This window comes from Diabrotica undecimpunctata, chromosome 8 (assembly GCF_040954645.1).
Source record: "Diabrotica undecimpunctata isolate CICGRU chromosome 8, icDiaUnde3, whole genome shotgun sequence".
NCBI classification, from domain to species: domain Eukaryota; kingdom Metazoa; phylum Arthropoda; class Insecta; order Coleoptera; family Chrysomelidae; genus Diabrotica; species Diabrotica undecimpunctata.
In genome coordinates this window covers 46,671,386-46,679,351 of record NC_092810.1, presented here as the reverse complement: position 1 = coordinate 46,679,351, position 7,966 = coordinate 46,671,386, and the positions used below count along the sequence as shown (strand labels likewise).

The window sequence follows — 7,966 nt, the reverse complement described above, 5'->3', positions numbered from 1 at the left end:
ATATAGCACTACCAAATTATTTTTATGATGGAGCAGCATCAAAAAGGATATCCGCAACCGTATGCTAAAACAGTTAAGAGGTGTCCACAGGGAAAGAACTTTCTCTCCTCCTCTGGTCACTCCCGGTGGACGTCTTGATTTCGCTTCTTATCGCACAGGAGGTAAAAGTGTAAGCCTATGCGGATAATCTAATAGTTATGGTAAGAATAAAATATGGTAGCGTGCTATCCAGCACATTCCAAAGAACATTAAATATCCTTACTAGGTGGTGCGATAGGGAAAAACTCACTGTCAATCCTAGTAAAATTGTACTATTAATAAGTTTCACAAGGATATAGAACCTAAATAACATCTACATGCCCGGTCCGTATGAAGAAACTGTCAAACAGGCGAGTGAGGTCAAACATCTAGGAGTAATACTAGATAAGTGGCTTACACGGAACATCCATTTGGAAAGAATAATCAACAAATCAAAGGTTTCTCTTAGAACAAAGTATTAAAAGAGTTAACCGATCGAGAGAGAGGGAGAGAAACAAATAGGAAAAGGTTAAAAACAGTATACGAATATTATAATATTTTATTTTTGGACTATTCCCTATAAAATGTTGACAGTTAAAACATCTTAAACAGTTTCAGATATTCACAAGGTCCGTTTTTTATCATGAAGCTATTTTAATAAATATAAAATTTGATGTATTTCATTATTGAACTGTGTTTTGATTTCACAATATTTACCTGAATCGTCAGGAAAATATTAGTTTAAAATTTACATATATTAATCCGATACAAAACCAAGATTAAAATTATATACCAAGTCCCTCCCATTTAAAATATCAATTTCCACCTCGAATTTTGGAGTTCTGGATAAACAATACATCCAACCTTTTATGAATTGATAACATGTTATTTCCACTTCAGGATGTGTCTTTCCTGCCTAAGATGACATAACGAAATATTCAATTTGTTTAGATGCGAATGCGAATGTGAAAGAAAAGATTTTAAAATCTTTGATTGCTTATTTCCTGGTATAAATCCTACTGGGTTCAAAATCGAGAGATTTTGAAAGAACTAACAGAAAGCCAGAGTTGACTTTAATTTAAATATTTGATGTACTCCTTGTTGTTTTTGACAATAATTTTATGTCATTTTATGACAATTTAATGAATTCATCAATATATTCTGGTTTTGTTTTGTAATGGACAGCCGGAGTGTGACGTCACGGCGGCCATATTGTTATTATTACTTTCCAAACAAAAGTTGAAATGCCAGGGCTTGCCCAATCTCAAGACTTTTTAATTTCTATAAAGTTAAAATGTTGCTTCCTCTGCTGCTTTTTCTTCTTAAGTATAGTGAATTGAGATCAAGCATCCTAATGCCTCTCTTCACAACTCGGACCCGGAAAATTAGAGAGGAATTAATTTATTAAACACAACACTAAAGTTAACAACCGAAATGATAACAAATAAACTGAATGAAATTATAACACTAACAGAAGAACAACAAGATTTTACAAGGTCGGGAAGATCCTGCACCGACGCTATCTTTATAATGAGGCAAGTGCCAGAGAAATCATTAGAATACAGAAAACCGGCATATCTTTTTTTTGTGGACCTTAAGAAGACATTTGATTGGGTCAAATTAAAGGACGAGATACCTCTAGGAATAATTAAAACGATCCAACCAAAATCTACCAAAACAATATAATAAAAGTAAAAGTAGAAGAAGAACCAACCGACCCTATTGAAGCTGGCGGGGAGGTGAGATAGGGAGATTCCCCGAGTCCTCTATTGTTCAACCTGATTATGGATGAAATAATAAAAAAAGTAAGAACTAGAAAAGGATACCAAATGGGAGAAAAACAACTTAAAATAATTTGCTATGCAGACTACGCAATACTACTCTCTCAAATTGAAGATGATTTACAATGTATGCTGCACCAATTTAATATAACCGCCAGAAAATTTAACATGTTAATTTCCCCAAAAAAGACAAAATGCAAATTTACTAAGATGAAAATTGGAGTTAAAAGGTCAGATAATAGAACAGGTGATGGAGTTTAAATATCTAGGCATCACATTATCTAGCTACGGAAAGCTCGAAACTGAAGTGGAAGATCAAGTGAATAGAGCAAACACAGCCGCAGGCTGCCTAAATGAAACAATATGGAGAAATAAAAATATCGAGAAAGAAACGAAAGACAGTTAGAAAACAGTCATCAGACCAATAATGACATACGCGGCAGAAGTAAGACCTGACATAGAGAGGACAAAAAGGATGTTAGAAACAGCAGAGATGAAAACACTTAGAAAAATTGATGGTAAGACACTATGGGACAGAGCTAGAAGTACAGATATACGACGTAGATGTAAGGTGGAGACGATCAAGAACTGAGTAAGAAATAGAAGAGTAGAATGGAACGATCATATAAGCCGAATGACAACAAATAGAGTAGTAAAGACTGCAAGAGACGGTTCCCCAATAGAAAGATGATCAGTAGGAAGACCAAGAAACGATGGAACGACCGGAGGCACATTGAAAATCAGACAGTCGTGTCTATATAAAAAAAGAAGAAGAAGAAGAAGATTTTCTAACTTTAATAAGAAGTTATCCATTTTTGTTTCTCTTTCGGCCTGTGCGAGGCATAAAATGATTGGTAACTAAGCAATAACAACACAATAAATCCTGCACATACAGGCACCTGCCCATAATGCCGAATTCGTTGCAAATTATTTAAATAAAAAATTTCATAATTGGTGAAACGGAATGTGTGGTCCTCGTTCACCAATATTCAGACAATATTTTTATAAAACTAACGTTACCTCTAAGGAAAAGTATTACAAAGTATTCATCAAACAGTTAGAAAAATAAAGCCAATGCATATACTCAAGTGTGCAAGATCTATAAGAAAAAGGTGTCAATATTATAACAAAACGGGGGCATTTTGAACATTTATTATAATTTTTATATGTTTCTAAAATTAATTCTAGTTGATACGTTGTGTATTATTGTTGTTTGTAGGTATGTTTATTATAATTTTATTATTTTTTAAAATTAATTCTAGTTGTTAATTAATTGTTTGTTGTTGGTAATTTTGTTATTACTATTTTTTAAGTTGATTAATCTTATTTCTGGTTAATAAAACTGTGAAGGATTGTTATTCTCAAAATACAATGTTAGAATGTGTTATTAAGTGTTTGTTTTTCTTAAAGTCTTTAACGTTATCTCAAATAAGCAATTTATTTACAGAGTAGCTTCAACAACTTAAAATAATTATATAGTCATATCTGTCAAATTTGGTCAAAGGTAATTAAGAATTTCAACAAAAAATGTCAAAAAGGTGTTCCGAATAAAAAACAAAGTTGGTATTATATTTCCTTAGTGAGACACTCTTAAAAAATTTATCATGCCGTCTCACTGAACTACCATAATATATCTATCAAAAGTTCCAATTAAGTACAGTAAAACCTCGATATAACGGACCTCTATTTAACGGACTTCGGATATAACGGACAAAAAATTCGGTCAAATATTGCATAAAAAAGCAAACTTTCGCTTTTAAAAGCGAAATAAATAAATTTGCATTCATGTGTGATGTAGGAGAGCATATAAATCTTGGAAAACGAATAAAATTGGCTCGTGAAACTTCACTGAAAGAAGCAATCTTAAAATGGTATGGGTAACAACGTTCTAGTGGGATGCTGGTCCGAGCAGTCGAATTGAAGTTTGCTGCAATTAAATTAGCAAATCATATGGACATACCATTCCGAGCAAGTGATGGATGACTCTGGCGCTTTCGTAAAAGGCACGGAATTATGAATAAAAGAATTTACGGCGAAGCTTCAACTGCACCAAAAGAAGAAACAGAACCTTTAAGGTAAAAATTAGTAGCAAATATAGCAAGTAAGTAACGAAATGCTATAAGAATTTCAGATTTACAATGTTGACGAAACTGGTTTGTTATGGCGTACTTTGCCTGAACGCGCACAAGCTCCAAATATGAAAAATCGGATTCTGGAAGAAAAATCAGCAAGGACAGGATCTTGGCACTGTTTTTGGCTAACGCTGATGGATCGCATAGATTGACACCTGTAGTGGTTGGCAAATCTCGCAAACCAAAATTTTTAAAATATGCATCATATGCCCCTTTCATACTATAGCTCTAAAAAGGCATGATTCACCTCAGATATTTTTAAAAATTAGTTTTTCAAAGAAATTGTACCTTCAGTGAGAAAATTTCAAGAGAAGAAATTGGGAATACCGTCAGAAGAGGTGAAATGTTTATGCTTTTAGACAACGTTCCTCACCCCTCTGAAAATATTCTACGTTCAGAAGATGGAAACTTCAGGTGTATGTTTTTGCTAAAAAATACAACATCGCTTATTTAACTCATTGTTATGGAATAACGATGGTTATGGAATGTATTGCAGAAAGTTTTTAGACGAAGTAGTTGTTGTATTGTACGATGGAGATAATGCATAAGATACAAGAGCGCAACGTACCTTGCAAAACTTAAGGTCTTACAATTTCAAATCAACAATTTTTAATTTTGCTGCAGCATGGGAGGAGGTGGAAGAGCAAACATTAAAAAATGGTTGGAAGAATTTGTTTGATGGCCAAGATGCAGACATAGATTTAGAAGGGTTGAAAGTTACTAATTTCTGTAGGACAATACATAATAATGCCGGAAAACATGTAGCTGAGGAAGATGTTTTACAATCGCTAGAAGTAGATGAAGTTGACCCTGGGTATAACATCATGACTGGAAATGAAATAGCAGATGAAGTTATGAACCTTAAAAATGAGGACGGAAGTAAATATAGCAAACAAGACGACAAAACAAGACTGTTAAAAATGAAGTTATCAGAGGTAAGATCGCATCTCGACGATCTAACAACATTTATTGATTATTCATCCAATAGTTAAACTGTTTTTAGGGAGTTGATCATAGAAAAACAGCAAACATGGAAAGTGCAAACCAAACTTGTTCAAACCAGGATTACCAACAGCAAGCGCGTCAATATCCACAGCAACGTCACTTCACGACGAATGTCCGAAGACAATTACTTAAATAGAATTTTGTTTGTATGTTGTATTTTGTATATATATATATATATATATATATATATATATATATTTACAGTGTACATATATATTTTCAAAAAAAAAGTATTTTGATTTATTTTAACCATATATTTATATAACGGACTTTCGGCTTTAACGGACACCCCCTCCCCCCAAGTAGTCCGTTATATCGAGGTTTTACTGTATTTTAAAATTTTTCTTAATAAAGAAGACACAGTGTGGAAACCACTTATGGAATAAAATTGTTTGTGTCCTTATTGTAGAAAATAATAAAAAACATTGAGATACCTTAACTTCTAAACTTAAATGTGAGCTTTTTAAACATAAATTTGAATATACAGGGTGATCCACGCAAGTCTAGCATAGTCCATAATCTGTATTTTAAATGGAACACCCTGTATATTTTTATGTTTTTAAAAGCTTCTTAACAACCTGATCTCAACGAACTATAGAATGTAGGGTTTATTATGAATAATACATTAAAATAAATGCTCAAAATGTTCTCCATCTTGTTGTTGGCAATAACAAGTCTCTTATAAAACTCGTCCCGAACTTTGTTTAAAGTTTGAGGTGAAATATTCCGTATTTCTGTAGTTATCCTTTCTTTGAGGTCTTCAATGCTAGTTGGTTGTGTTGCATATACTTTGTTCTTTAGATAACCCCACAGAAAAAATCCAATGGAGTGTTGCACCGTCCTGCTGGAACCAGACAGTTTCATGCGGTAGGGTCGGATCTATTGGATTGGGAAATAAGTTAGCCAACTGAGAAAGAACATCGTATCTTAGCATGCTTAAATATTTTTCCGCTGTCAAATTACCATCTACAAATATGGGACCAATAATATGATCTCCTATAATACCTACCCAAATATTCAACTTTTGAGGATACTGAGTGTGTTTCACGCATCTAATGAGGATTCTCCGCTGACCAATATCTACAGTTTTGTCGGTTGACCTCTCCGTTCAATGTAAATGTTGATTCATCAGAAAAAATAATTGTGACAAGAGCTATTTCATTTATGTTAATTTTATCCATCATTTTTTCGCAGAAATCCATTCTACGATCTGGATCGTCTTCTGTTATCTCCTGCACAAAAGTCAATTTATATAGATTTTTCTTCATGGAGACACCTTAGGACAGTTGTGTGACTCACATTATTTTGACGTGCAATTTGATGTGAACTTGACGTTGGATTCTCTGCGAGACTTAACAAAATATCCACTTTCACCTCATCTTCAATGAAGTTCGGTTTTCTTTTTAATAGTATGACATGTTCAAGTTCTCTGAATTGTGCATAAATTTTTGACACAGTACCTTGTGCCATATTAGGCAACTGAGTATTCCTCTGATTAAATAAGTTTGCTACTTTAACTTGACTTTTACAATTCTCCCCATAGTCGATCATCATTAAAATATCAATTCGGTCGGTCTCAGTTAAATATTTCATTCTTATTTCTGCAAGAAATTAGCTTTTAATTAGGAATTTATTATTTTAATGTAAAATGTCAACACACCAACAACTGATTGATAACAATCCGCATTATTTGCCGATTTAGTTTAATTAGCACACTATCTAGACAGTTTTTACCTATTCATGACAAAAAATGTTAACACGGTCACTACACAGAAATTTTCCCCAATATATTGACACTTAGAATAGAAGTGTATTGCCTGTATTTAACTAATTTAAAATAATACCATAACACGTGATAAATTATTAATTTCAAAATTTTATCTTGCATTTTTCATTATAGACCCTACATGATATAGTTCGTTGAAATCAGGTTGTTAGGAATCTTTTGAAAACATAACAATATACAGGGTGTTTCATTAAAGCTATGGATTATGGACTATGCCAGACTTCCGTGGATCACTCTGTACATTTAAATTTATGTTTAAAAGTGTACATTTAAATTTAAAAGTTAAAAGTGTCCCAGAGTTTTTTATTATTTTCTATAATAAGGACACAAACAATTGTATTCCATAAGTGGTTTCCACACTGTATATAACCCTGCCGCTTTCGACATTTTTCAATAATCGTCCTGTATCTCGCTAATGTGATGAGATATTGATGATTTTATTGAGCAATCGTACTTTAACGAAAAAAAGAAGTCATGACATCTTAACTACTTTTTTTCTATCTCTACTAGTTAACGGTACAGCAAAACATACCAATTTGGGACACCTTGTACATAAGATATGTTTAGAATATTCTGGAGAATTCAAAAATTTAATAATATACAGGGTGTTGTATTTGAATTAAGAAAGTTGGCATTGGACACTGTTACATGACATACTCTGCATGCAAATTTTTATTGCAAAAAATTCAATACTGCAATTAGTGCAACTAACAATACCAATCGACATGTCCAAGCGTTTTTTTGAACAAGTCCCCATTTATGTATTATCGAATTTATTCCATTTAGCTGTTCCACTCTGTATGAGTATAGATGACTAATGATATGAGTCTATCTAATATAAATGTCTATAATTACATTAAGACAGAGACAACTCAAATAAATTGTTATCGATGATTACTACAAAGATATTTACGCGATAGAATTTTTATATTAAGTCATCTATAAAAAATTGTCATTTTCATTAAAATGTTCTAGATACACTTCACGTAATTTTTACCAAAAAAGTCAAAACTGCACTTTAAAATATCAAATATAATTTTAGCTACTGCGCTGTAAATACATTTTAATTTTATGACCCATAATTTAATTATTACCGCTAGTTTTACGTTATTAGATTTTAATAAAAATGTGTGGAGTGAAATACATGAAAACTGTTTTTATAAAGCAAATTAGTTTTTTATTTGACAGCAGCGAATTTTATATAAACAAAATAATGAAACATCCTATTATTTAAATTGTTAAAT

At 32.4% G+C, this 7,966-nt stretch overlaps 1 protein-coding gene across 1 annotated transcript in view; it reads right to left on the bottom strand.

The window, feature by feature from the left end:
• Pde8 (phosphodiesterase 8) overlaps positions 1–7,966 on the bottom strand; it is a 1,030,175-nt gene that overhangs the window by 977,795 nt on the left and 44,414 nt on the right. The window lies entirely within an intron of this gene.